The sequence below is a fragment of the Homarus americanus genome, unplaced genomic scaffold (genome assembly GCF_018991925.1).
Source record: "Homarus americanus isolate GMGI-L3 unplaced genomic scaffold, GMGI_Hamer_2.0 scaffold27284, whole genome shotgun sequence".
NCBI lineage: Eukaryota > Metazoa > Arthropoda > Malacostraca > Decapoda > Nephropidae > Homarus > Homarus americanus.
Window position 1 is genome coordinate 2,561 of NW_024738559.1, and position 27,162 is coordinate 29,722.

At 35.9% G+C, this 27,162-nt stretch overlaps 1 pseudogene; it reads right to left on the reverse strand.

Moving 5' to 3' along the window:
* Window positions 1-27,162, reverse strand: LOC121874058 (annotated as a pseudogene).

Sequence of the window (27,162 nt, forward strand, 5' to 3'; positions counted from 1 at the left end):
TTTTATTTCCGTAGACTTTATGTACCATTAACCGACCTTTCGGATTATCCGTCGGCCCCTTCCCCCCATATGTGGGCGGTTAATCGAGGTTTTACTGTACGTCAAATCTTTCTTTTTTGCTTACCGGTACTTCTCATTACTTACCGTGGGAGCTGACCACGTAAGGTAGGAGATGGCATGAATATTTGTGTATAGTAAGAGAACTACCGTAATGTACTGTATCTACTGGTTTTCAATAACACACTAGCCTATTAGTTACCTTTGTTCTTTTTACCTCATTCCTTATTGCCATTATTTATCATCTTTCTATCAGTCAAAAGAAGAGCCAGAAATATGTATGTTGCTTATATGAAACCAGATTTGGAGCCTTCTTGTGGAAATTGATTACCGTAACAAGAAACACCTTTTATAACAACTAAAATGAAAGAATGTCACTGAATGAAAAGAAAATGGGTGTTATCGCCACTGGCTTCAGCTACAGTGCTGGCGTGAGCTGCCATTAAATCATTCGACCCGTGACCTCGCCAGATGTAGAAGTGTTTACAGACAAGTCCTGGTTCTGCTGAGTGGACTGTCTTCGGCAGGTGGCGGTGCTGCCCACCCCGCCATGAGGTAGATCGCTCGCTCTCTCTGTTCGTACTGGTGAACACCAACTCACAATCCTGTCCAAGAATTTGTGCAGGGACAATTTACGCAGTACTGTTGTCTCTTGGAACACCATACTGATCTGCATTGACCCACACTTGTAAGTACAGCCTAAGTGATGACATACTCCTCGGTACTGAAATATTGTCGACTAATTACGCCTACTCGTTTCTGCCTAACCTGGAGTAATAAGACAATGCAGAATGAGACGAAGCTAAGATTAATAGAGTTATGAACTTTGTGTTATGTCACTATGTTTAATAAATAGTAATTAAGATAAAACTGTGTGAGACTAACTATTTATGTATCAGATGAATCACCATGTAATATTATGAACATTTCCTCTGCAGGTTTTGACCACATCAATAAATATTGAATGCGTTAAAAGGAAGGTTTCAATCATTCCCTTCGACTTCCCCATCACCTGAACGTCCTTAACCAAGGCATTTACAATGGGAGTGATCGTATCTGCTCATCTGCAGGTACCCTGCCTTGAGCACGAAAAGGGCAGAAAGTTAAAAATAATTAATTAGCGAGTAAAATTTAGTTTCTGGCAAATATACTTTATCAGCAAATTAAAATCAACCCAAAGGGGTCTCGGTTTTGTATTCCAGCAACATGTCACTTATAAAAATTTACTCATTATGAATTATTTTCACACTCGAAAGGTAAAGCAAGTGGCAATTATCTGAGCACTTGTCTAACTTTTGCATGTATGGCTCATTGATTTCCTTTAAAATCTACAACATTCCAAGATCTACATAGGCCTGTCCCTACCAATCCGACTTTGACTGTTTTCTGCTATAGTCATTCCTAGGATTGCGACCAGACCTAAAGTTAGTTTCATCATGAGGATTTTCATTACACCGATTTCTATTATATCCTTTACATCTGTCTTTGTGTCTATCTGTGTCTGTTCCTTCTCTAGATGTATACCTCAAATTTCCTCTTGACTTCTGGTCATTCACAAGAGACCTATTATCATGGAACTTATCAACCTCTGATTTATATCTTCTTTCTTCATCTCCATCTGACTTATATCGCCTGGAGTCTTCAACTCTCTCTCTGTCTCCATTTGATTTGCCCTTTTCTCCATACAGTCGTTCCTTCTCTCCTGCAATTTTGTCCTTTTCTCCATATAATCTATCTTTGTCACTCATCTTGCTCTGTTTATCTCGATCTACACTAGAAACATCTTTTTCTCTTAACATCTTACCTCTCTCCCCACCTCTGCTCCTTTCTGCTCCTCTATCATCCCAAGGTTTGTCTCTTTCTCTTAGTCTCTCTTTGTCTACTCGCCTTTCATCCTCTTTCCGAGATCCTCTGCCGCTTCTTTCTCTCTCACGTTCCTTGTCCTTATTATAATCTCTTTCACTGTGTGGAGAATCAGATTTATTTACACCTTGAATCTTGACACTTTTCTCAATTACTCTCCGTTGGTGATCTAACTGTGGGAACAATTCTGTGGAAGAACAAAAATAGGTTACCATCAATCACAGTCACTAAAAAAGTATATCAATGACAAACATGTACTGTGTGTCATAGTTCTAAATTATTTTCTTGTGTTAATGTAGCATTACCTTTGGAGTTCATAAGTGCCTCACGAGCAGCATTCATCTCAGCCTGCTGTATGGAGTGCCCAGATGCCTTGGCCAATCGTCTCCCACGGAAATACACTGCTACTGTGTATACTCGGGTATTAGTGGGGCCTTTGCACTCAATCACTCTGTGGATGAACAAATGTTAATGTTTAATCTCTAGGCCAACTGGGTGTACTGTACTAAGAATTTTATCACTTATACCCAGAGTAATATTCCACAAGAAAAATTTCTCCTCAGGTTCCATACACACCTGGAAAATCATAAATCATGAAAATATAAAAAACAAAACATATCCTGAATTAAGTGCAGCTCCCTCTCGGATTACGAGCATTTAATATACTGTACATGTATTTGGAATAACAATGGCATTGTATTTATCAAAATTTTTAATTACGTAGACATATTTAGGATTTATGCGGTTTGAAATGAGCGCCAAACAATCTGTGCGGGCTTAAAGTGAAGTTGAACAAGTGTTGCTGGCGAGATACAACACTTGTGAAGTGAGCCAGTTTGAGCGCACCACGCAGTAGCATTCAATAACCAATTTCAGAGAGTTTATTTATTTTTCTTGTGGTTGTCCACATGGTGTTTCATGTTTTGTAACTTTTGGCCCTTATTATTGACTGGCAAATGCCTATCTATGTCCAATGCCAGCCAGCCCAATAAGCAACAAAATGTCATCACTATGGTCTGAAATTACACATAATAAGCCACATTGAGAGGAGAACCATAACTGATGTTGGTCGGGAGTTTGGCCTTAGAGTACCGTCCGGACAATACATTCGGCCCATAACATACGCAGGAGTTACGTAACAGAGATACCCGTGGATGTTAAAAATCCGCATATTTTTGCTGCCCCCCCCCCCAAAAAAATCCCTGGCCCCCCCCATGTCCTTATTTACCGTATATACCTGTGTGTAGTTCAAGTTTTTAAGACCAAATTATTTGGCAAAAAATTGGGGGTCGACCTCTAAACGGGTAATAGTTCGTTAGGTTGAAAAATATTTACCGGTAACTACCAGTAAACAATGGAAACGATGCACCAAAGCACCACCAGCTGTGAGTGTCGGTACAGTTGCCAGGGCAGATCTCTTGCGTCATCATAGCTAGCCCAAAGTAGCCAAATCCATGGTATGGTAGCACAGGACGATGTAAAACATAAAGTATTCATTTATTAAAGTGTATTTATAGATACTGGACATAAATTTTTGTTCATTACATTTGAAACATCAATCTTTGTTAATTAAATTTGAAACAAAAGAAAACTACGATACCGTATTTTCATTAAAATATTACATCACAAGTATATTTTACCTTAACTGTGACTGAATGAATATATTCTTGGAAATAAATATGGAAATGTAATACTTTTGCTGGAATGACATACATATTACAGTGGAAAGTGGGATAAAATCATGACGAAAACAATGACTTTCGCTTTCTTTCGTTATTCAAAAGATTTTACCGTAATCGCCTTTCGAATGGTTTTCAGTTAAAAAACTGTTGTACTCGTACTGTATTACAATAGTATTCTATCCTATCATTAGCCTTATAATCCCACAACTGAAAACCATTCGAAAAGCGATTCCGGTAACATCTTTTGAACGAAAGAAAGAGAAAGTCATTGCTTTCGTCACAATTTTATCCCACTTTCCACTGTAATACGTACATCATTTCAGCAAAAATATTACATTTCCATGTTCTCAGAAATAAATGGTAGTTTTGCTGAAACGTAATGTACAGTATTTAATATTAAAATGCAAAAATAGCTATAAAAACAATTAATACTGTACACCCGTAATGTACTGGCTGGCATCTCCACTCGTCCCTGCTCCCGCCAGTCACCTCCTCTCCGCTCTATCCCTCCGCCTCCTCGTCACTACTGTTGTATAACAATAATATTCTATCCTAATTCACTTGAATAAATACTACGATACCATATTTCTGAATATTTTCATTAAAATCCATCAAAATCATTTTCCTTGTCATCGTCTTCAGCTCCTCCCAGTCTTCTCCTTGAACAGGGCTATAGGGTATGTGTTTTTCGAATAATTTTCAGTTAAAAAAATGTTACATCACATGTATATTTTACCTAATCTGCGCCTGAATGAATATATTCTCAGAAATAAATAGTAGTTTTGCTGAAACGTGATGTATTTTTATGTAAAATAGGATAAAATACATGATGAAAACAAAAGACTTTACCTAACCTTCCGATGTTCAAGAGATGTTACTCGTTTTTATAATAGTATTCGGTTAAAATACTGTTATATTACAATGATATTATATTCATACTGTGCTTGATATACTACATTCACGGAAATGTAATATTTTTGCTGAAATGACGTACGTATTACAGTGGAAAGTGGGATAAAATCGTGACGAAAACAATGACTTGCTTTCTTTCGTTCAAAAGATGTTACCGTGATCGCTTTTCAAATGATTTTCAGTTAAAAAAACTGTTGCATCACAATTGAATTAGGATAGAATATTATTGTAATACAACAGTTTTTTAACTGAAAACCATTCGAAAAGCGATTACGGGAACATCTTTTGAACGAAAGAAAGCGAAAGTCATTGCTTTCGTCACTTTCCACTGTAATACGTACGTCATTTCAGCAAAAATATTACATTTCCATATTCTCAGAAATAAATGGTAGTTTTGCTGAAACGTATTGTATTTCAATGTAAATTAGGATAAACTACATGAAAACAAAAGACTTTACCTAACCTTCCGATGTTCAAGATATGCTACTCGTTTTTTTAAAAGTATTCGGTTAAAATACTGTTATACTAGTGATATTCTATTCATAATGTGCTTGATATAATACATTCACGGAAATGTAATATTTTTGCAACTACAATGCAGATGTCAACACAAGCGTGGTTACAGCGAGACTGACTGAGTGAGGGAGAGCTATGAGTGTGTGTGTGAGGTTGCGGGAGCGGGCGGTGTCCCGTGTTCGGTGCCGCACGCGGGTTGAATGGCGCGCGATTTGAATGTACTTCAATTACTTCAATGTACAGAATATTCCTCCGGCGGGGCAATCCGCGTATTTGCAAATCCGTGTATGCTAAACCCGCGTATGTTAAGGGCCGACTGTACCTGACATGGTCCCCAAAATTAAAGAAAGTGTTAAATCTATAACCCCAGTGATAGTGTGTTTATGTAATTTAGTAAAAACAAAACAAAAAAGTTTATCTACCTGAAATTATGAATAAACTTTATATCTTCTGATAATTACCAGTGTTTTTTTTTCACTTTCTGTATGTAAGTTTGACTGTGTATGTAACAAAAAAAAAAAAAAAAAAAAAATCACATTTATCTCCCCAAAATAATGAGTTAAAAAATACCATAACATAACATACAGCTTACAGGTGGGGTATGGTTAGAAATACTGTACAATATCTCTGCTCAGCCTAGGAATTACTTGGTGCTTATTTTAAATAGGACTTATGGGAGAGTCTCCGTAATGCCAGAAATCCGTAAACTAAAATCCTCTTGGTCACAAGCATTTTGGATTCCTGACACTGAAATGTACCACAGAAGATGTGCATTTTGGGTTAAGAAATGATGTGTTAAATTTTTTTGAGGGTGATTGCCAAGGGTGCCACAAATTCTGGACAAAGTTATATCAAATTACCTAATCCAAGTAAATAAAAAAAAAATTAAAGTGAAAAAAATTCCTTTGTTGGGGAAAGTGTTTTATTAAAAGGAGAATATTTCACTCACATGGGTTGAAAGGACAGAGCAGGATGGGGAAAGGTTAGGTCAACTGCAGGACAGCGGGGATCGTGAGGTGGGGGGGGGTGGGGTGGGGGGGGGGGGGGGGGCAGGAAGAGGAAATATGGAGGGGAGTGGGTCGTGTGGTGTTATGACATGTCAAGTGTGAAAGAAAAAACTCACAAGCCAATTAGTTTACAAATGAAATGATTTTAAGAAATGTAGGATAGTGGAATCGGTCTGTATAAAAATATACAGTATAAAAATTAACTTGAGTGAGGGCATGTTCAAGCTGAATCCTGTGATGCAAGCATTGGTGGTCAGGTCCCTGTCAGCAAATGTGCTACCTGACTTGAAGGTAAAGTCACTAGTTTTATGCACGCCATCCAACCTTTTAACACACCAAACAAGCGTTAGTCTCTCTCTGTTTTCACTGGAGGTAACATCTTGCTTGAGACTCTCTTCAACTAAACACTTTTTTTCTGTGTTTCCAAGCAAATTATTGGTCATTTTGAAATTTATTTTACATATTGACAATATATAGCGCAGTGCAGTGTTATTTTAAAGAAAATATTCTTTATTTACAGCTAGTTTAACTTTAAAAATCACGTGTTGACATTGTTTGAATCCAGCATGGGGCCTAATGTACTGCGCACATCATTGTCATCCCTAAAAATCCCATCTAATTCATATTACGCTACATAACATTCAAATGCACAGCGCTTGTAGAACCCCAGAAAACGGGAAACATTGAGAAAGGACAACTCCCCTACTCAAGGTTCCTAGACCATGTTAGTATTGTACCCAGGTATAATTATATCATATCAAGTGTATGTATTCATAGCATTAAGGATCACTCAGGGTAGGCATAAGATGAATGTTAAAGTCCAGTTGAGCGGACTAGGGTATGTAAGACTAAGTGTGGAGCAGGGTTTGAAGGTCCTACTATTTACGTCTGTGGCCTGTGCGAACCTAACTCTAACAGATATCATATGAAAATACGAACAATGATGGAGAAAAAGGGATAAATGTATCAGAACTATGTGAGGTGTTGACAGTGATCTGGGATATGTGGTATGGTGGTTGGTTGGTTTGATGGCCTCTTACACCGTGGCGTATACCCACGACAGGTACAGTGATCCAGAGAATCTGAGGTCTGTGTTCAAATAGTGCACTGTGTGAGAGGAGGATCCCTCATTACACGTTTTAAGTGAAGTTGATACACCCCTGCATGATCATTAGGCTTTTGTTTCCAAAGTGCGTCATGTACCCGCCTCAGATGCCCGTTGATATTAAAATCAGGCATTTAACCAAGCACTAGCAAACCAAGACCTGACCTTGGTGTATAAGTTAGGATTAATATATGTGTTTATAAGAAATGAGTGACAATATACCGTAAAGTGTTCAGGGAGAACCATAAGAAACAAAAATGTAAATTGATTGGAAACTGTAGGCCTATGTGGCCGCGAAGCGGGAAGCCGGCCTTAGTCTTCCGTTCTGCGCGTCAACACAGGTCAGTGTCCTGGCGGGCTATATCCCCCTACAATTAAGGTTGATAAATAACAGTTACTACGGTTTAAAGCTTTGCGGATATATAAGTGTGATAGGGATGTGTTGAGGATGGGATAACTCGCCCGTCAGGCATTATGTTTAGTCTTTCCGTTCTGCGTCCAACACAGGTGCTACGTGGTTGGGGTATCTTGCCGCCGGCCTATTGTCTCCTGGGCGCCACACCAGGTGGGGAATTACTCCCCACTATCCAGTCCACTATGAACGGTGGATTCCCAGCACCACCCACATGAATAGTCACAACTAAGGGACCGTGAGAAACTGCAGTCGTCACTTGGGCGACCTATAATACCAAGCGTAGAAATAGTGCTGGTATGTCTCTAGGGTCAAGCCTTCGTCTTTACCACGAGGTGTGCGAACGAGGGGCCGTTATTATAGACCTAAAAGTCACAAGGAGTCACATACTTGCAGGTATGGAGTGTAACAGGTGTGTTGCGATGGTTGCTACTATGTATGATAACGCTTGTTGCTAAGCCCTGAACAGTCTGATGTGTTAAGGGATTGTAAGAAGGAACGACGGAATCTGGCGTTCACGTGTTGTGCAATAAGTTGGGTGGATGACCAGCAGTAATGTAGGAGTCTGGGGCCCAGTTGGGTAACAAAATTCCGTTGTTCTTCTGAGAAGGCCTGTTCATGTATGTTTTACCAGTGTGTTTTATAGAAATAAATCAATGAAGGCATATTATGGTTTCACCCTTTCTTTACCCATATCGATCTGATCATTGGAAAACCTAACCCAATGCCTAGTTCACTCTGGCTACCTAACGAGCTACATACTGTCAGAGGGGTTCTGGTGGCAGCGACTCTTAGAAATTAAGATTAGAGTTAAGTTATCCTTAGATTTAGTGACCCCAGATCAGGCAGTATTGGAATTTAAAGAACTGATAAGAGAAATTATCTTCCATGATAGCAAGTGTTCAATGGACGAAATGGGCTGTTCTGGAAAAGAGCCCAAAAAGATTCTACCAGAGATGAAGTTTTACCTGGGGCAAACCCAAAGACTGTCCTTACCTCTATTGTTGTTGCTTCAGGATTGGCTAGCCTGTGTTTGTCTAATACTGTTCCGGTGTTCTGGCAAAAGGAACAAAGTTGAGTTATGAAGTCCAACCGTAGGGCATGGGTGACAAGACAGCTTCACATAATGTATGTTGATGTGTTTTGCCTCTGTCAAGAGCTACCTAACCACCAATAAACTCCTTTTAAAGGCTCTTTCTCATGGATGCTCCTGGTCATGACCCTGAACTTGCTAATGAACTTTTATTCAATTTGACTTTGTGAAAGTGTTGTTTTTGCCTCCAAACACTACATCAATCATACAGCCAATGGACCAGAATGGATCAGCAACTTCAAGAAGCAGCATGAAGAAAATAAGTTTAGAGGTGTCATCAAGCAACTTCCAATGATCCTGAACTAACACTGAAATAGTTCTGAAGACACAATTCAACATCCTGAGGCTAAAATTTATTGTGTCATCACGCAAGAAGTTCCACTCAGATCCCTCAATTTCTTCATGGAAAGCACCATGGCTACAGTAGTCCATGATTTTGAGGAATTGGAGAAACAGAGTTGACCAGGTGATTGTGTCCATTGGTCAGTCATTGGGCCTTGAAGTGAAGAGGATGATGTCTAAGAGCTGTTGATGTCTCTCAAGGAGGAGGAACTTACTCCTGATGACTTGAAGCAACTGGATGAGATGTTAGAGGCTGAGCAGTGTAGAGGAGGAAATTGAAAGTGATGACCATATGTCAACTAAAGAGTTGAAAGATGTGATTTACCACTGGGAGAAGTTCAGAACTGGCTTCAGTGCATTCCAGATGTGGAAAAACTGAACTAACTCAGGGGTCAGGTTGAGGACTCCAATGGACTCTTTCTTTAAACATAAGTAGAGGAGGAGAGATGCCCACAGACTACACTGATACTTTTTCCAGTAAAAGGCAGAGGTAATAAGATGCTATCCCCAGCCTTCCACTTCAAGAAGGAGAGAGATGATGCCCCTCAGCCTCCATCAAGAAGGACAGAGGATGATGCTAGCCCTCAGCCTTCCACTTCAAGAAGGAGAGAGGATGTTCATGTGAGAAAATGTCAGTCCAGAGGTTCCTGACATTTCTGGCGGAAGGTGATTCACCTTCCAAGAAGCAGTGAAATGCTTCTCCTCCAATCTCCACTCTTCCTTTCCTTCCCTCCCACTTCAAATTCACATCAGCATCATCATCCAGGAGCCTTCTACATACAATTCTGCTGTGTCAATTTCTAAAAAAATTTTGAATTTAGGTACTGTGAGTTGGAACCAATTACTCAAAACCATTAAACAATGGTTTCAATAACGAGATTTTTGCTGCCAGCCTGCTGGAACGGATTGTGCTCAAGTTATCTGAGGGACCACTGTATTAGGTATAGATGGAAGTATTTCTTCTGCTTCTGTAAAATTTTGGGGTAGGACATGCTTGTCTGATCCTATGATTAGCTAGGCTTATAGTTAATGACCTATGGTGACCTGTGGAATAAAGCAACTGCGCATAGAAGTCCATACCTGCCCGGATTAAAAGTCTTATAACTATGGGGATTATGACTTGGGTTTTTGGAAAATACATGTACTATTATTTTTTTATGGATTACCTACCATATAAAATAAGCTTAACTTAGAAATTGTGTTTCATTGGTTATGCGTAAGATGAAAATATACATGTTATCAGGTAGGTTTTGAGAGTTACAAAACAATACACTAATGGACATATATACCATGAGCTTATCTTACTAGGCGCCAAATACCTTGTGCTGGGCCCTTTGTATTATTTTATGTAAACAGAAGGAATAAAATCCTTACATGAATTAATTTGGTAATGGAAGGATTAATGTGTTCATACTTATGAAAGTGTGAATAAGAATTTAAATAATTCAATGGAATGAAGGTAATTGCATTAAGAACTATAACTGCTAGAGTGGGGGATGTATGAGTGGTAAGTGTCTCAAAAATTACTGTTAAATATGATGAAAAGAAAGAATCGAAGTTGAAATAGGCATTGAATCTTCAGAAGAGTGTTGAAGATGTATGCTAAAAGAGTGATAAGATTAGGTACAATTAAAGGCTGTGTAGGATTGAAGCAATAAAAAGACCTGATGGACAAGGTCACAAAAGAAGTTTTCATTACCTTCAAATGGTAGCCATCACGATGTTAGATTAGGAATGGCAGCCAACGTCAGTGGATGTTTCATGTTCCTTATGTTCCATTTTGGCACATAAAGGGATGGGAGAATCCTTACCAGCAGTTTAAGAGTTAAGGAAACGCACAGAAAGGAGGAAAAACCATGAAGTGTTTCATGAGATATTGGCTCTGTGAACTAGATATTTACATTGACTGCAATAAATCTAAACAAACTTACTTGTATATGGGAATATCGGCTCCCCACCATCCATAGTTCTGGTGTGAGGCAACATTGCTGAAGCTTGCTTTTGGGATCATTCCAGTCCTGGTTCATAATAAATTGATGAAGGCGGGAAAAAGCAAACTTGACAGAATGTAATACATCAAACCCTGGGAGAAAATAAATAATAATTAGAAGAATTATTAAAAGTGTACACGAAAATAATACTACCCTTGTATTTATACAGTATGATAAGGTCTCTGGCAAAGTTTATTCTCCCTAGGAAAGAGGTATGTCTGTATAGCATCCAACAGCAACATTACTTCTGATATATCATTGATGATTACATGAGTCATATCCTACCATAGTGATCCTACAAAATCTAAGAATAGTGTAATTTTTAAGAGAATCCTCACAATGATGATAACCCTATGGGATATAAATACAGTTATGTTCTCCTCCAACTTTCAAAACCACAAAAAAATGATAAACAGGGTTCAAAACCATTGTTTAAAAAATGGAATACTATTATGTTGGTTTTAATAAATTTTAAGTATTTGTAGCCTTATAACTTTTTATTTGTATTAATCTTGTGCATTAGATTTGAGATGATTTAGCAATCATTTATACTTTTTCTATCTCAACATATCACTAAGAAAAGGCCAAATTTGAATAACACAAGCTTGATCAGTTATCCCAACTCATCCTAGGCACATACAAGATTATTCTTTATTTAATGCTTGGAAAAACAATTCTACTTTTACAGTTGAAAGTTTTAAAGAATTTAAGTACAGTTGGAGAGAGAGAGAGATAGTATGGCAACTTGGCTCCCTGGGACCCATATAACATGTGATCTAAACACATTAGAATCAGAAACACAGAGCCTAACCATAAACAGGAGCAGTCACTAGTTATTGTGGCAACTTGGTTCTTTTATATCAGCCCAGTAAGAAAGCTTATTATCACCACCTTCACCAGTGTATAATAGTTCAATATACAGTACTGAACAACCATGGGGACATAATGAATCCCTGTCTGACACCCTTACATTTAATTCAAATGTTTTGCTTTTCTTCCTATTACTCTTATTGTTGACTTGTTGTTCCTCTTGAATGCTTTTACTGCATTTAATAGCCTTCTCCCACCCCATATAGCAGGTGTATTTGTATTACCTCCCCAATGATTTTCTGTTCACTTATCAAATACCTTTTCAAATTCTACTATAAATCATTAAAACAACCTGTAAGTAATGAAAAAAAAAACTTATCAAACCAGAAAAAATGCATAGATTTCATGTTTTATTTTTGTTTAGTTCACACCATTGGTTTTAAATGGCCAATTGATTATAAATACATATACTGTATACCAGTCTATATTCTTATAAAATTAGAGTAAATTAAAGATATGTACAGTATGTAGAAGTAATAAAAATTATAAAAATAACCAGTAAAACTATTTAATTTTCTTTGTGTTCGTCTTGGGGAGGAAAGTTGCTGTCATGGCTGGAGTGAAGCTTGGGTGGTTGGGTTAGAATTATGTTCATCTTGTCTGAACACAATATGAACAAAATATTTTTGCTTCTGTTTTCTTGAATATAGGAGTCATAAACTAGTACTTCACTTATAACAGAGTAGAGGTGTAATAATGCATGGAAAAATATTACCAGTGGAACAGCACAAGACTGACAGCTGTGAGGAACCTATGATGGGTAGAAGGTGACCCATGAGAGAAGTGCTTGCCAACCCCAAATGACTCCTATAAAGAAGATTAACTTGGTGGGGCAATCAACAGTGGCTTGCAACACACTCCTTTGAAGGTAATGTCTATTGATGCACTACAGTCTATTGATTAAAGGTACTGCATCCAGTGCCTTCACTCATGATCTTCCCACTGATCAGACACAGCAAATAATGTCTCAATGACTCATTTTCACCTCTAAGTCAGCATCAAATAAGACACTTAATAAATATCCTCCATCAGCATAAAGATAAACTACTGAGAAAGCTCTATAAATCAAGCTAAACTCTCAAATTTATAAAATATACAATAAAGTTTAATAGTACATCTCTTAGTTTGACCACAAATGTATTTGTTAAATTATCTTACCCTATCAATGTACAGGGCTCCTAAAATGCTTCCAGTAAGTCTGCACGTCCTTAGTTTTTGAGTTAGGTTTCAGATGCGAATACATTGCATATTGTTGTCATTCCCAAATCATCACAGACAACAGCTTGAGTACGGTTGTTTACCAATGATGACCGCAACAACTGTAACAAAGGGATGATGATACCACAGATGGAGAAAGAGAATATAAAAAATAATCAAGAATAATTCAGAGCAATATCCAATGATACCTTAACCCTTTCAATGATTGACTTATTGCTCTTATCTCTCCCCTAACCACCCCTCTTTTTATTATTTTCTTAATACAGTATACTGTAAATATCTCTATTCTACCTGAACAGAAGATCTCAGTCTTCAGCTATGATAAATCTAGGTTACAAGTATTGCTTAACTGGAGAGATAAGGCACAAAGATAATCCAAACCATTGTTTCAATGGGATATTGGGTAATTGGTTCCAGCTCACAGAAAAGTATATAAAAAGTAAAGCCAAAATGCATAAAGTCAGAACAACTCAAAAATTCCCTAAATAGCACGGACTTCTACAATCAACACCTAACCCGCCAGGATTGAACCCACGGCCCACTAGCCCATGACTGTGACCGGAGAAGCTAACTGCTGGGACCATATATATATATATATATATATATATATATATATATATATATATATATATATATATATATATATATATATATATATATATATATATATATATATATATATATATATATATATATATATATATATATATATATATATATATATATATATATATATATATTTATATATATATATATATATATATATATATATATATATATATATATATATATATATATATATATATATATATATATATATATATATATATATATATATATATATATATATATATATATATATATATATATATATATATATATATATATATATATATATATATATATATATATATAATAAATTACTTAACGCTGGTCAATTGAACCCAAAGGGTCCCGTGTGTTAAGTGAACTGCTATGAACAACAGAACATATGGGATTAATTCCATAGAAACCGCCTGACCCCAACTCCACTTTTTGAAGGCACATACCTATGTTGTAGTAAAATAACATCTTAATTTTATGATGGTACATGCACACAATTAATACTTAAGAGAAATACAGTCGCCAAGTTAATGTCCATTCAAATAATGGACTCAACTCCCTCCCCTCTCACACTACACTCGCTGGCTCTTCCTCTCAGAGAAATTTTGGGGGAAAACACTAAATTTAATAAATAATACCTCAAACAAAAGTTAGGATAATACAATTGACATTGCTGGATTCCTTGTAAGACCAGGAATATTTGAATATAAATGTCATATATTTTGCACAAAAGATAACATAGTTACCTAGAGAAAAATTTTTATCTAAAATTTGTATGTTTAATGAAAAATATATGATGTTTATATTCAAATGATCACCAAATTATAAGAATTCCAGCAATGTAAATTATATTCTGACTGCAATTTGTATGAATTTTATGAGCTAAAACAAATATCTTCAGTTAATAAAAAAATAATCTTCACAACACTATCTGTCAATCAAAGTACCCCACCTTGCCTCTTCCAACCGCGGTCAGTCCCAACCCTCCTCCCCCCCCCACTCAATCCTCCTTCCAGGGTTTTAACATTTAGTAATAAATAATACCTCAGATTAAAGTTAGGATAATATAATTGACATTGCTGGATTCTTTGTAAGACCAGGAATATTTTGAATATAAATGTCATAATTTTGGTAAAAATATAACATAGTTAATTTGAGAAAATGTTTATCTAAAATTTGTATGTCTAATGCAAAAATATGATGTTTATATTCAAAATGATCATCAAATTATAAGAATTCCAGCAATGTAAATTATATTCAGACCGATAATTTGTATGAATTTTATGAGCTAAAACAAATATCTTCAGTTAATAAAAAAATAATTTCACAGGGAACAGATGGTCGGTCGGTCCTCCTCCCAACCCCCCCACCAACCGTCCCAAGGAGATGTGATAACCACTAAATTTTAATAAATAATACCTCAAACTAAAGTTAGGATAATATAATTGACATTGCTGGATTCCTTTGTAAGACCAGGAATATTTTGAATATAAATGTCATATATTTTGCACAAAAGATAACATAGTTAATTTGAGAAAAAAAAAAAAAAAAATATATATATATATATATATATATATATATATATATATATATATATATATATATATATATATATATATATATATATATATATATATATATATATATATATATATATATATATATATATATATATATATATATATATATATATATATATATATATATATATATATATATGTAAATCGGTCTGAATTTGCTGGACTTTAATTTCTCACTTGACTTGGGGTTTATTAAAATTTAATAGATGGTAAAGGCAGTGAAGCTCCTCTTGAGAAAAAATCCCAACCAGCACAAGAACACTTAAATCTACTACACAAAATGAACTGTCCGTGACCTGGAAGGATAGCTGCCTGTGACTGGGATGAATGAGACACACTGTAAAATTTAGGACACTTATATTCCTCCAACACTACAAACACAATCAAATAATGGTACACCAATATGACTTCTTAACTTAAACTTAAAACACTACTCTGGGGAATAAAGTTATAAATGACATAGAAATTATTAGAAACACAGGCAACAATAAATTTGAAGTATTAAGAAATGTTGCTTGCACACATGATCAGGCCTTAAGGGCTACAAAATAATATCAGTCACTTAGGAAATGGTACTAAAAAATAAGAAATTAAATACTCTACAATGAATAGGCCTTAAGGGCTTTCAGCAAAATAATATCAGTCACTGAGGAAATGGTAAAGAATTTAAGAAATTAAATACTCTACAATGAATAGGCCTTAAGGGCACTAACAAAAATTATAGCACCCCAACAGATGTACACTTCCTAACCTAACCTAACCACTACTCTGGGGGAACAAGGTTATACCTGAGTCAGAATTATGAAGAACAATTAGAGGCATTAAAAGAATCAAATCACAGTATCACCTGGTTCCACTTAATGGCACAAACAATTCAAACAATATTATCAAAATTATTTAGAAACTATTAAACTACACACGCCAAGATAATATCAGTCTGAGGAATGGTGTTAACTACACCTGCATAGGGAGGGAAAATGTTCCTCTAGGTATCTCCTAGAGTCCTAGACTCACGTCTCAGTGTGTGACCATTAATATACTCAGATAGCCTCAGTGTACTCCCAGTGGCCCATGGGCAGGAAGAGAGTGAGCCAATCAGACCTTGCGAGTTGAGAGAAACTTTAGCTTCCCGTTAGCAAGAGGGTTTCACCAGCTGCTCGGGACATGTGGGGTTGTGCACCGAGTGGTAAGAACTGATCACCCACTGCTGATGCTGGTCCTGTCGTGTTAGTTGTCGGGAGCACTGCTCACTCAAGAGATCCTTTGCTACCCCGCTAAACAGTGACAGGCCTACCTTGATGGGTCCAATGGCCATAACGCCACCCTCAATCATCAACGCAGTCCAAACGCAGTCAATCTCGCAGTCAACTCCGGTCAACTCCAATCAACTCCAATCAAGTGGGTTCTGACGGAACCTTGTTATACTGCAATAGTGCAGCACAGGTGACTAGGCCACGTGGACTATTTCTGATGGACGCTGAACGCCTTTGTCTGTGTGAATGCTCTCCGACTGGGCCTAGCCAGCCGTGTCTCCTCAAGGCGTTAGCTTGGTCCCACGTGATATATTTACCGCCTAAATTAATAACTCCCTTGGGACACCCGCAACATTATTCAGACTGCTAAACGATCTATAATAATTTCAAATTCAATAATAGTCCTTAACTTCATGAATCGTATCATTATTAATTCGGTAAATTACATTTAATATCATATAGGCCTAGTTCCGCAATCTCGCACGAGCAGGCAGCGCCCCTCCTCAGATGACCTTGAACGCCAGTATCACTCATGGCGGGCATTTGAACTTACTCTGAAATTTCTGAATATTACATATATATATATATATATATATATATATATATATATATATATATATATATATATATATATATATATATATATATATATATATATATATATATATATATATATATATATATATATATATATATATATATATATATATATATATATATATATATATATATATATATATATATATATTCAGCTAGGACTCTCGATTTGCATCAGCTTTGACTTACGACCTTGGGGACTTCACAGCAGGCAGTTGTGACCATTTTTTTTTCAATTTTTTTTCTTTTCTTCAAATGACACACGATTTTCTAACGAACGCTTTCCAGTTAATGTAGTCTCCATGTATAATTAGAAAATTATGGGGCCCCATGTGCATTCAGCTGACTACATTGGTAAGTGCTCAGTCACACTGTATCCATTCCTCATTATTTATTACTTTTACTGTACTGTATTTCATTGTAGATTTTTATTAAAAAAAATAATGTTATTTTTATTTATTTATTTTATTTTTTTATCTATGTCGACTTCGACCATTCGGACTTATGACCTGATTTGGTCCCTAACCCTTCAGAAGTCGGGGAGCACCTGTATATAAACGCATATATACATTCTTACTTTTAAATCACTACTGTAATGTGATACAGGTGATTAATTTTATCTCTTGTGCAAAATATATGGCGTTTATATTCAAATTATTCGCAGGTCTTGCAGGATTCCAGCAATACAAATTATATTCTCCAAATTTTAGTCTGAGATATTATATGATTAAACTGTAAGCTCAGTGAAATCCCCAAACATTTGTCTGAGGGAGGGAGGGAGGGAGGAGGAGGGAGGGAGGAGGGAGGGAGGAGGAGCGAGCGTGGGAAAGGAAGGGGGGAGGGAGGTGGTGTACTTTGACAGTTAGTGGTCTGGTGAAGTATTTAATTTTCTTAGTTTTTTCTTTTTGCTCATAAAATTCCATAGATATGACCTGGGAGAATATAAATTACATTGCTGGAATTCTTATAAGATAGTGATTAATTTGAATATAAACAAGCTATAGTTTGCATTAGACATACAAATTTTAGATCTAATTTAAGAATTTTATTAGAGAGCAAAAATTTTATCTTTGTGCAAAATATTTGACGCTTATATTCAAATTATTCGCTGTCTTGCAAGGATTCCAGCAATGCAAATTATATTCCCCAACTTTAGTCTGTGATTTTATTGTATAACCAGAACCTTTGCTGGGAAGTGGGGAGGGAGGTGACAGTGACATGTTTGACAGTTAGCGCCAAGGTCTGGTGAAGTATTTATTGTTTATTTATGTTCTTTAGATTGAGTATTTGTTTTTGCTTATACAATGTCATAGAAGTGACCTGGGAGAATATAATTTACATTGTTGGAATTCTTATAAGATAGTGATTAATTTGAATGTAAACATGACATAGTTTGCACTAGACAAAATTTTAGTACATTTAGTACATTATTCTCATTACATGTACAGTTCAGCTTTGCCTAGGACAGTGTGTGGTGCATGTAAATGAGTTTCAATAAATGAATAAAGTTACATATATCGAGCGCCAAAAATAATAGTTGAAAAACTTTATGGAGACAGCTTGATGGCTAAATTTTAGAATGACCAATAATTTTAATACTGTATAAAAATACACAAATATTAAGGAGCAAAATTTTCTTGATATTTACTCCATTGGAAACGAATGTAAACATAGAAGAGATTACTGAATTGGCTGTACCCCTCAGCTTATCAGCTGCTGTTCAAAACAAGCGTTTTCGTAGGGATTTTGGATTATCGAATTTTTTTCGTTAACCGAATTGAAGATTCTTATGGAAGGTAATTGTTAACGAAATTTCGTTAACGAGGCGTTAAGTTAACCGAGGACCACTGTAATTGGTGCAGAACTTTCGGTAATGAAGCGACTTTTCTCAAGTCTGCAAAATCCCACATCTCTGGAATTTTTCGGGTACTGTACTGGAATTTTTTTCAGTCTAAACTCGCATCTCTCACAGACAGACAGACAGACACTATGACACATTTAAATGTCTACAATTTTCAACTGTTATGGAAGGATACTACAGCAGAACACATCAGTTATGGCAGTTAGTAAAACAAATGATAAGTGAATAGTGGAAGAGTTTGTGACTGCTTTTGTTTCTAGACACATTACATTACAGCCAGAAAAAAGACTGAAAAAAAGGGAAAAATAATTCATATTTCTCAAATCAAGATTACAACAACCAACTGATTGGTAACCACATACCGAAAGATGACCTTCATGATGTTCAGGGAAATATCGGTAGAGATACTCTGAAGATACTAGCTGCAGTACAGTGTCCTGGGAACTCCAACCGTTGGTTAGATCCAGGGTAAGGTTATTGAAGCCAATGCTGCGATCAGTAAAGAACGCGTGCCAACAGGCGGATGTGGTTAAACTGCACACCTATGGAGTCCTCAAACTTGGCAAGTTTCTGAAAATTAACAAATAAAGATAATTTATACCACAGTTTCTAGTATCTGTGGTAATTCCTTATTTGAAAAGTATTTACAAGAGATTATATATCCATATTTATTTTTACCCAATTGTTCTCTATATTTAAATCAGGAGAGTTAAGGTAGATTCTTTGACAAAACTTTTAACAACTCTGTATATTTGCATATTTCTGCCTAATACCTGTATATTAGTTAAGGAAATATATTTTTAAACTTAATTTGGCTTCACCATTTAACATACTCACCACAATAAAGGATTTTACAAAATCTTCAGCTATACTAGACTGAAATTCTTAGAGCCAGCTATCTAAATGGCATTTTTCTTTAATCTACTTTACAACACTTTTCAACCCCTAAGTAACTTACTGTGAGGATTGGGAAAGCCTTAATCCACTTGCGGTCACCCTGTGGCTCCTGTTCTTGAATGTGGGGTGTGGTGGGTAATTCACCCAAATGCTGTGGCACATCTTCATTCTTAAACAGTGTCGAACTTAATACTTTGTCAGCTTCTATTTTAAGAAGAGAAATTGAGTGGGTGGAGGCCTGGGGAATTAATTTCATTGGAAGAACCTGTAATGAATAGAATGTTGAAAAGAAGGATTGATCCTACAATCCCAGTTTAAAGAGCTAAACACAGATCCGGTGATTCTTGCAGTATACATTCTATGAGGATGAAAACCAAGTCTAGGATCCTCCAGCATGTGATTAGTAATAAATCAGAACAAGTCTAAGACAGCTAAAATATATCCTTAGTTTACCTTTGAGTGCATGTGCTTTCCGGAGTGTACATACAATCATCAAACATCTGTTGTAACCAAAGGATTCATCCTGTGGTTTTCCAAATAATTTGAGCATTCCCAATACTTGTAACCTAGATTTTCATCATTTGAAGACTGAAATCTTCTGTTCAGGTAGATAAGGAATATTGCAGTGCTGTATTAAGAAAATAATAAGTCAATGCTCAATGAAGAAAACTTGATTCTAAGAAAAAATTAAAATAAATAAATAAATTATTTACAACCAAAATATTTCAAGGCAACTCATGTCTAAAAGCTTGAAAACATGATACATTGCCACCATCTATTCTTTAATGAAGCATGATTCTGCAGTCTTGATTGATACAGTTCTCCAAATCATCACACACAATGGAGTGCACTTTCCATGTCTGACAATACCACTTCCTTTTATGGCATCATACATAACAATAAACAAATTATTTACAATTTTTTGATTTGTTCTAAGACTTACCACCACCACCTGTTTTATAACATTTTGGAAAATTTGCACTTAAAATTATTAATGCTGTTATTTCCTACAGAAATAGAATGGAATATTCTCTAATAGATATTTATCTTTTGAAACTAGATTATACAGCATAAACCTTTAGTATATTGGTATAAATATTAACATTTTGGACTTCTCTAAAGACAACTCTATCCTTAAATTTGCATCAAAAATATTTAGATGAAACACTCAAATGCAAGCACAAAGCCAGCTGAGAAATCCACAACAAAAGGCACAACTAGAAAATGTATATTACTGGTCTTAAACTTGTTTAATGGCATACACTGGATCAGGGATTTGTGTGACAGAAGAGGTTGGCACAGACTTTTCCTTCAGCAACTAGCTCTTCCTTGCTAACTCCTGGTTGACCTGGGAATGATCCTGTCTTTGGTTTTCAATTTTTAATTGATACTGGTATAACCAAGTTGTGCAAATAAAGGCTTCTCAGAATCTTCCTTTGAGTTGATGCTACGAACTTGAGTTGCCTGATCCATTGCATCAGTTATAAACTAAAAATAATACCTTTTACACAATATGTAAAACACCAACATCAACTTTTTCTTCTTACCTCTATACAGAGTCCAGAAGATAGCACCCATGAGAACTTCAAAACAGTTGGCTGTGTGAGCTCAAAGTCATGGCAAAAGATCTGAGCCATGAGCATAAAGCTTATAAACTGATCCAGACCAAGTTTCCTGCCAAAACTGCTGAATGCTGATTTTTGAATATGGCTGCTGAATGATTATAATAGATGCATTTAGGTTAATATGGCTAAATTTGGGTTTGGTTCAAATATTTCATTTTATTTTTCTTTGAATTCAAAAATAATTAATGGATACACAATACAGAATCATCTAAACATATAAAGAGATACTTGGTAATTCTCTATGAATATAATGTACTGAACATAAATACAATGGAATAAATTTGTTGGTCAAGGTCTGATGAGGAGGTAATCGGACTCTTCGATTGGGTTTGGTTTGAGGCAGTGGAATTGGGGTGTCCAAACCAAGAATTTTAGTGTAAAACAAAACCAATATTTGATGATGACTCATGTCATTCTGAAACCCTCTAATGTGTACAAGCATAATTCCTTACTTTCAATTAATTGATTTACCTGTAAGTAGCTAAACCACCTTCCTCGAGGCTAGGAATAGATGAGAAAGGAATGAATTGAGTCAAAAATTCAACACAGCATCTCGAGAACTCCAAAGCGTTCATTATGTTGTGATCTTACTTTCTGTCTCAAGTTCTACGGCCAATCGTGACATGGTGTTTGTGAGGTGTTGATTCCTGTAAAGGAATGGTAGTATTACAAAACAGCCTATAAGAAAAACCAATATTTACATATACACACACTCACTTTCGCTCCACACACTCACTTTCACACATAATCTCTCTCCGTGTCCACCTTCCCCAATCTCCAGTTCTCAATACAGGGTTGACAACCTTTATCAAATTAAAACCAGCTCTAGTAGGTTTTTTGTGGGGCTTTTTTAACAGGGATGTTGCACCCGGAAATCACTGACCTATCAGGGGCCTGGGGGACGAAAATGTAATAATGTTAATTATGTAATTTAGGCCTCGTTAATTCGGACCCTTTAATCGGTTTTGGGATAATTCTGACAAATCTAAGAACTTTTTTTTTTAGGAATATTGCCAGGACCTTAAGCTAAAATGCTGGTCCACCCTGCTGGGATAAAACCAGCATCTTTTTGGTTAAATGTAACATCTCCATCACACTGGTGTGGGGGATATAGCAGCTTCAGACATGAAAATACTTACCATTTACTGCCAGTAAACAATGGAAACGTAAATATGTACCAGTGTAATGAAAGGATTGGCAGTTCTTCAGCAAATGGACTCACCAATAGGCTAAATTACCTTAGCGTGTTTTCAGTAGTCTATGTTGAAGTTCTTAGCAGGCTAACTTATCTTATATACGGTATACGGTAATAATTGGTCTAAAAATACTGGTAATAAAACCTTTTCGATATTTCACCGTAATATAGCAGTGATCAACTTTAACCTCCTATTGTTTACAACAGTACGCAGCTGTTGAGTATCAATCAATGAGGCAGTCCTGCGTTTTTAGAATCGTTTTCAGTTAAAACTACATCACAGTATGTTTTACCCTAACTCGCCTGGAATGAATATTTCTCGAAATAAATAGTAGTTTGCTGGCGTGATGTTTTCTTAAAATAGGATAAAATACATAATGAAAAAAAAAAGATTACCTAACCTTCGATGTTCAGAAATGATTCGTTTTTAATAGTTTTGGTTAAAATACTGTTATATTACAATACGTATTCTATTCATACTGCACTTAGTACAATGCATTCATGGAAATGTAATATTTTGTGAAATTACATCCGATATTCAGTGATATGATAAAATCGTGGCAGCTTAATGACTTTTAGCTTTTCGTTAGTTCAAAAGATGTTACCGTAATCGCTTTTATTTGGTTTCAGTTAAAACCGTTTGTATTATATAATATTCTATCCTAATTGATCATATTTCTCAATATTTTTATTAAAATCCTGTTTTCTTGTCAGTCTGCCTTTCAATATTTCTCCCAGTCCTCTCCTTGAACGGGCTATTAGAGATGGTGTTTTGAATGGTTTCAGTTAAAAACTGTTACATCCTGCGTATATTTTTATAAGCATATTTCTGATGAATATATTCCGAGGAAATAAATAGTGTTTTGCTGAAATGTGATGTATTTCAATGTAAAATAGGATAAATACATATGGAAAACAAAAGACTTTACCTAAACTTTCGACGATGTTTTATTCGTTTTTACTAGTTTTCGGGTAAAATACTGTTATATTACAATGATATTCTATTCATACTGTGCTTGATATAATACATTCTGAAATGTAATATTTTGCTGAAATTACGATTACAGTGGAAAGTGGGATAAATCATGGCGGCAATGACTTTGAAATATATCGACATTAATAAATGTCGGTTTAATTCGGACAATGCGTTAAGCGGACACCCTCCCTATTAGTTCAGGATTAACGAGAATTAGAGCTGTAATAATAATAATTATTCAAAGTAAATAAAATTTTCAATAAAATATAAAATAAATAATATAACATTAATAATAATAATAATATATAATAATAAAATTATAAAAATAACAATAATACAGGAGTACTGTAAATAATAAATAATAATAATAATAAAGAAATACAAGAATGAAAAAAAAGATCAAAAAGTGAGAAACTACATTTGACCTAGACCTATGAATTTATTATTAATATAATTTTTATTATATCCCCCCAGGCCCTGATGTGGGTCAGTGATCCTATGCGGGTGGGCTATCACATAAAAAAAAAAAAAAAAAAGTAACCATTCAAAACCGAAAAAATTCCGAAATCCGGAAATTCCTCTGGCCCCAAGGATTTCGGATAAGGGATTAATCAACCTAGCTGGAATTGAAATTGGGCGGAGAAAACTCTCTGTATTCGGGTTTTAAACAGGGTTTCTGAGGATGATGAAAATTAGGGCATTTTCTCCAAAATATTCCAAGTAAACCTCTCTCTTTCTGGGCCTAGGAATAAAATTTCCAGGAGTTTCCAGTGTGCATCATGCTCAATCCGTCCCCGTGCCAGGCGCCTTAGGTGACCTAGCTGCTTGAATCGCAGTTCTTATTCTGCCATTGTCTGAGGTTGTACCTTAAACTAGCTGCTATTTTTTGCGTGACAATTTATGTAGTGCAGTACTGGCACATTACTGTTGCAGGACACAATCAGCCATGCAGTGTTAAAGCTTAGTGCCGAGACATAAAAACTAGCATTACAGTTATATATACTGTACTGTATACATTCCATAAGTGGGAAAACTGGGCACCTTAGCTTTCAACTTATTCAAGACATCTTCAGATCATGAGACCTATTAATCCCCCTCCAACAATGAGTGACCTGACAATGCATCAGAATGTCAGTAATATGAAACCCTAATCCCTCACCCTACCTCAAATAGAGAGAGAGTTTATATTCAATGAGTGATGACATTGCATCAGATCAGGTCAGTAACATAGGAAAATGAGGAAAAATTACTTTTCACCTGAGCGTAATGTTTCTTTAGCATCTCTATTTTCTATTTAGTCATATTTACTCGATTTCTTTCTCTCTTTATTTTTTCTTCTTTTTATGTCTTTTTTTGATTTCTCTGCCTTATCTCTTTTTCTTGTTCTTATTTACTCAAACATTAGCATAGAAGGTGAGGAGAGTGATGAGGTGGTGGGGTGCACCGAGTTTGGGTTTGCACAAGGGTCCTTGTCCTCCTCCTTGTAACTGAGTGTATAGAGAGAATGAGGAAAAATTTACTTCTTTCCCAGACATAATAAATGTTTCTTTCTTGTCTCTATTTTCTATTTATTCTTTAATTACTTTTATTTCTTCTCTTTATTTTTTTTTTTTTTGCATGATTTCTCATCTCTTTATTCTTATTCTTGCTTAAACAATCAAGGAGTGGGTATAGAAGGCTGAGGAGATTAGTAGAAGTGGGTCAGTGACAGAGGGGAGGAGTGATGAGGAGGTGGGAGCTCTGCCGCATCATTTGGGCTGGGAGAATTCTCCCCAGTGCAGAATAATTCATGTCTTCTGTGACACATGGCTCCATTCATGCTCTCATGCCTGTATCACTGGATTGTTGTCTTTTAAAATATATTTATTTAGCAAACTTTAGATAAACTATTCAGGATTATTTTGGTAAAAATGGTGCTTCTAACTAAATTATTTTATTGACTCGGTGAGCATCTTTATCATAGGTGAGGTTTGGAGCCAGGTGGAAGTCGTGAGCAGTTACAGCTTACTGCCTCAATACATGTTCAATTCCCTATGGTTTACACCCATGTTCTTCATTTTTCTTATTTTATAGTTTTATATTCTATTTTCTTTATTTTGCCTTTAGAAATTATAATTATGTTATTTTTATCTTCTTTTTTCTTCAAGCATGGTCAAGTAGCGAACATGCTTAGCTAGCGAGAGAGATGCAGGATGTGTTGGCTCGTGTGAGGCAGACCGTAAGGCAGTTCAGGGGTCACACACAGGTAAATGAGGTTGCATACTATATGGATAATATTGTGCTCAAGTTTTACTACAAGTGGTTAATAAAATTTTTTGTAATGTTCTGACCATCTCAATAAACTCATATTTGTCTATGTCCTTCCTTGCTCACCCATGCATGCCTCTCCACCCCATCTTGTGTGTGTGTGTGTGTGTGTGTGTGTGTGTGTGTGTGTGTGTGTGTGTGTGTGTGTGTGTGTGTGTGTGTGTGTGTGTGTGTGTGTGTGTGCACGTGTGTTTGTGTGTGTGTGTGTGTGTGCACGTGTGTTTGTGTGTGTGTGTGCGTGCATGCATTGTGTGCGTCTTGTGTGTGTGTGTGTGTGTGTAGGAAGAAACCTCTACGTATATAATCCTTTCAAAGCAAATTTCAGCAAGATTTTAATATTTCTTGGATATGCAGCAGTAAGACTCAAATGCAAGGCTCAATGAAATTTCACTGTGGCTTTGTTGAGTTCCATGTAGATAGAATTACATTACCCTTAGTGTATTGGCTGAAAAGGTATGCCTGACTTTTTACACCTCCTGCCTGTAAACTTTGTTTCTAATCCGCCATTTTAAAGCGAGGAAAAGTATTGATTATCAAGTACACCCCACCCCCCACATCTACCAGACTTTGAGTTAGTGTATTATCCTAGATCTTCAAAATGGATTTACGAACTTTAACGAACTACCTGACAGACAGGGTTAAGCTAAAAAAATATGAACTATATCCTTTATATAATATGTTGCAATTTTTGGCATTCAGAAACTAAAATAAAAATAAAAAGAAATCAGTAAAGTCATACCTCTCTTCCGTATATTCATATAATGTATCGCCTATCTCCATATTCTGTACAGCAATGAGATACCACCACAGTTTGTGAGAATTCGGGCATGATCGAGTTAGTTCAAAATTTTCCTAAAAAATAAAAATAATGATCCAGTATAATACATATGACTCTAGGATCACTATCATAGCAATATTTAGAAATGTGTATTTGCTTGGGGTTTTCTCTCGCTCCTCATTATAAACCTTTCCGTCATTGCACAGGGCAACCAGAAACTAAACATAAAACCTTGAATACACTACATTGATTATAATGAACACACAACATTTTAAGATAGTAATTCACCAACCTGTATATGATGGATGAGTGAGAGCAAGCCTGGGCAGGAATCTGGTCTGAAATTTGTAAAATCGCTCTTCTAGCACTTCCAGGGACTGATGGAAGCGTAAGTGACACAAAACAGAGAGCAACATAGCATG